Genomic DNA, 5,025 nt, shown 5'->3' with positions numbered 1-5,025 from the left:
AATGGTGAAAAAGTAGAATATTATGATATACCCCCAAAATAAAGAACTTGAAATATTCAGGGATGGGGAGAGAAGAGTATCAGTGTATATCAGAATCTCTCTTCACAATTGTAATACAGGCAAGCACAAGTTTGGAGAAAAGCTAGATCATGTAGGGGAAAACACAGATCACTCAGGACATTTAATTTTTTAATTGGTAAAGATTTTTAATTTAGTAAATTACTTGTAAATCTCTATGTTCTTACTAGGTACTTGTGAATATTCTCTACTCTTAGGTAAGATTATTACATTTAATCAGAAGCTGTTTGAACTGTGTGCAATATAGCCTTCGATTTTCAGGTGAAAATATGCCAGGGAGTGCTGTTTTTAATTCGAATAAGAGTATCAACACAATTTACCTCATAGAAATATACCTCCTTAATGAAATATGAATTGTGGGCTGGAGAATAATATATATAGAAAACCAGGGTAAAGAGGAAAAAAATGGATTTTCTGTTTTCCTGGGAAAGTTTGAGAGATTGAAAGGAATTTGGTTGTCTGATAAAACGAGGGCACTCTCAGAAAATGAAAGGTTATTCCATCTTGCTGAGGCAAGAGGATAAAAAGAGAGAGAGATGGTTCACTTTCTTTATCACTATAATTCAAACAGCGAAGTTGTCGTGTAAAGCTTATTATTATTACATTATTATGGGCCAAGAATTTTATTCTCATTAGGTTTCTAAAATGGTATATCATGAATTTGATATGATAGGATCATTAAGACTTAAAATACACGATCATACTGAAGAAAGAACAGGTTATGGAAAGTGTCAACATGAATTCCCTCTTCTCCCTCACTTCAACTACCCTATCCAAAGCCTTCTAGAGGAAAAATATTATATGTAGTCAGTATCAGGATATATGTACATATAATACATGAAATATATAACTCATAAATTTCCAAATTATAGCATACCTAATCATCCTGGAGATAGAGTTTTGTTAGTATGTACAACATGAAGCTTTTTCTTTTTTTTTAAACAAACTGTGGCCAGTTTTATTAAAGAAAAATTCCATGTGATTTACTTTTCACCAGTCTGTTCTGGCATGCTTCTAATGATAACAGAATCACCTGGATCATTGATAGCCAGCGTGCATACTCTGTAGTATTTCCCACATGCCGTGCCCAATTCAATATTATCGCCACTGTAGTGATGGACACCAGTTTTGGCCAACATGGCATAGTATTCTATTTCAGATTTCCTCAAGGCCGGGCAGTTGTTGGCGAGGATGACCAGCTTCGCTTTGCCGTGTCTGATCATTTTCAGAGTCTGCTTGTACCTCCAGCACGTATTTTCCACTTTTTATAACGAGCTGGAACCTGGAGTTGATGGACTCCAGCCACTTTTTCGTCTTCTTTGTGGCCACCATCTTCCTGTCTTAGGTGCGGGATGGCCCCAACCAAGAGCAGCTGCCAAAATGGCCGGGAGAGAGAAAGGAAAGGACATGAAGCTTTTTATATAGAAATTGAAGAAATAGCAAATGAGAGAAGAAAAAAAAAAGTTGAGTGTTTTCATGTCAACCTGTCCCTGCAATCACTAACCATAATGGAGAATCATGTTTCGAATTATTTTGATAAATCTACTTTACCTTTATAACCATAGCAACATTATCTTCCCATAACAGGGAAGAATTTCCATTTTCATGCCTGTAAGGGTAAGGATGACAAAGTGGTGAGAAAGGAGAGTTTTGCTTAGCTTTCATCTTGAAAGAGCTAAGCAGAATCTATTGGAAAGAGTGTAAATAATGCTATGCTCTCATCACTGCTGATCTGGGAATTAAAAGTGCAACACTTGTTGCTCCCTCTCTCTGGAGAATGTGGAGATAAAGACTGTGACTTTGACATCAAGGAATTCAGAAACTATTGAAGGAGACACACAAGTGAATACACCCTCATGACTCAATGTTACTATCACAATATTATGATTGTTTTCTTAATAATATGATGCCTGATGTAGTTAGAAAATATTCCAAACATTAAAATATTGTTCTAGAATTCTAAATTCTAGAATTCTAAAATTCTAATACCATGATTTTCTAAGGAGAAAATGTCTAGTTGAGAATATTTGATACTGTAGAAAACATATTTTGGTAAAGTGATAGCAGATTTAATAAGAAATCCAGATTACATATTAGATCTTCTTGCCACATTTATAATGTTTCCTGAAGTATATGAAAAACATGTTTGTTGATGTAGCCTATCAGGACTCTCTTTCTTTTTTTTCCATCCATACCATTGGTATCCTCAATGTGTGTCCATTTCACATATATTTTCAAAAAGTCACAATTCAGTATTTGTTATTTGTTTGTTCATTTGGTAATTGTTTACTTTAAGCCAGTTAATAGGAGTCTGGCAGTGACTAGCTCCACAATGGGCTTTTGAAACATCGGGGCTAAATCCCTGTCCATGGTTCTTTGCAGATGATGTAAGGATGACTGATACCTTTCACTTAGTTACTAACTTCCTCCACCATGCCCTTGGATGATATCAAGAACTTTTTTGTGTCCTGTGGAGTCCAGACATAGCCTCGGAACTGTTCACAAAACACTGCCTCAAGCAGCACTGCCTCTATCAACTGATTAGAGTTGTCACATGAGATGAAATCTATTTGTCATTATTAGGCAGATAAATAGTATTATCCTGTTGGGAAAAAAAAACAAACAGGCAGAATGTAGCAATAACTCATTCCCAAAATAATATTAAACCGGTATGACAAAGAAAGGAATCTAGTACAAACCTTTAGATGTAAGTTTTATTTGATTTTTACTTTTCAAAAGATTGAGTATGTTTCCAATAATCTTGTTAAATACTCTGTGAAACACTTAACTGGTTTAGATATAGTTACATCTTACTCTGCTTAACTTAGGTTTGTTGTTGCCTTTTTTTTTAATGTTTAGTGATTCTGTTGTTTTTAGCATTTTTGTTTACTTTGCGTTTTGTTTAGTTGTTACTGTTCACATTTACAGAATTAGAGAACAACCTTTAATGGCCTTAAATAAGCCTGCATCTGTAAGAAAAAAACATGTGATCAATATACACTTTGAAATGGTTACAAAAGACAGTCAATATTGTTTCCTGCAAATAGAGGTTTAAGGGAATGCAGGTTCTTCTTGAGGTAGATGGTCTCATGAACACTCACCTCCAAAGTATGTATCCATACTAGATAACATGAAAAGGGTTTACATATGTCTGCCCATCACTGTGGTGGTGAGTATTCCATTACTTTGCTCGAATGCTTTTATATAGTAAGACCTTCAAGGTACATTGAATATTGTTATACTTTAATTCCTGAGCATATTAGGTATACACATGTATTTTTCTTCGTTCCCCTGATAGAAGCATATAAACTACTCTAATCCACATGGTGCTAAGTAAAACAGGGTGAAAAAGACACAACGTTTTCAGAATAATTGGCTAAGAGAATGTTATTCTTTGAGAGTTTGAACTAATCATGAGAAATGGTTTCTGCCTCCCCTGCTCATGGAAATTGGAAAATGGATCAAGGAAACTTAACTTAGAATGCAAAAGACTAGGAAACCGACTATACTGAACATGACCTGGGTTCCATAGGGGACTTACTAGGAAGAGGGTTCCTGTAGGATATAGAGGTCATTGTAAGAGTAGAGGGATATAGGGATAATTTTAACACACATAATTCAATTTATAAACCACTGGGAATCTAGCATTAAAGAATGATGTGCCCTATAAAAATTAAGGTTAATCTGAAGCAAACACAATTTACTTCTGCCATGAGTGGTGCTATGAAGAGAGAACAATAAACAGAGACTAAGTATGCTTCTATCTTAAAAGGATCCCCACCTCTTCTTTGCATACTCCTAACACCTTTGCTCACTGTGGGCCAATAAGAGAAATGTCTTCTACGGAAGCATCGGTCAGTTCTCTAAAAACTAGTTCCAGGAGTGAAGAGAAATTGGAGTAAACAAAATTTTAGTATATGTGCTGCCGAAGCGAGCACGGGAGTAAACAAAATTATACTAATTTTGTTAATGTTCTTTTCCTACTGGCAAGATACAAATATATTGTGTTTAGTCACTTCCTTCTCTGCACATCGTAAATTGTGGAGTCTTTTATATTACATCTTAATGATATGCACCGACAATTTTAGCTACTTAACTAGAAGGAGACTCCCCAAATATGCTTATAAAGAATGGCAGATTAAAGATGGCCACAGATTCTTTGATGCTCCACCCATCCAAGAGGGGTGGTCTTTGCCCTTCTCCCTGGTCTTGATTCTGGGAGATCTCCGTGACTGCTCTGAACAATCAGATTCAGCACAGAAATGGTGCTGTGCCAGTTCTCGGGTCCAGGCTGTCAGAGGCTGACAGATTCATTTCCCTTGGAATGCTCATGTTTAGGATACTCCCTGTCAGAACACAGCTGCCATGCTGGAAGAAGCCCTGGCCATGTGGGAAGACCACATATTGGTGCTCCAGTAATCAACCCCAAATAAGAGCCTCGCCAAAAGCCAGCATCAACTGCCAGTCGTTGAAGGGAGATATTTTGGACTTCCAACTCTGTCAAGCCTTCAAATGACTATACGACCAGCCTCCATCTTCCCTCAACTGCATGGCGGATCTCGAGAAAGAACTCCCTGGGTGAGCTGAGTCAGCCTTCAGAGGGATGTGAGATTAAAAAAAATCTTGTTTTGAACTACTACAGGGTGGTTTTTTTTTTTTATTGTTATTCTCAAACAATAGAAGGGCAGAACTTCGATGAAAAAATTAACATCAGAATGATCAAAGTTTCATTCAATCATTTTCATTCTTTCCTTGACTTTAGATAAACAGAGTAATAGCTCTGTTCAGCAATATTGTGGTAACTCTCTCAATGTTGATATTCCCAATAGTTAGAACTGCAAAATGATGATGAAATATAAGCATATTCTCATTTAGATACTAAAAAGGACATTGTAGAGAAGAGAAATGGCTGCCAGATTCTGCCTCCCTCTTGCCTTTTCCCCTCCC

The 5,025-nt window shown here is 36.5% G+C and overlaps 1 pseudogene; it reads right to left on the bottom strand.

Moving 5' to 3' along the window:
* Positions 1-1,061: 1,061 nt before the first annotated feature.
* LOC101678823 lies at positions 1,062-1,476 on the bottom strand (annotated as a pseudogene).
* Positions 1,477-5,025: the final 3,549 nt, after the last annotated feature.

Source organism: Mustela putorius, unplaced genomic scaffold (genome assembly GCF_011764305.1).
Source record: "Mustela putorius furo isolate JIRA1106 unplaced genomic scaffold, ASM1176430v1.1 tig00537253_pilon_pilon_pilon, whole genome shotgun sequence".
NCBI lineage: Eukaryota > Metazoa > Chordata > Mammalia > Carnivora > Mustelidae > Mustela > Mustela putorius.
This window is presented reverse-complemented; position numbering and strand designations above follow the sequence as displayed.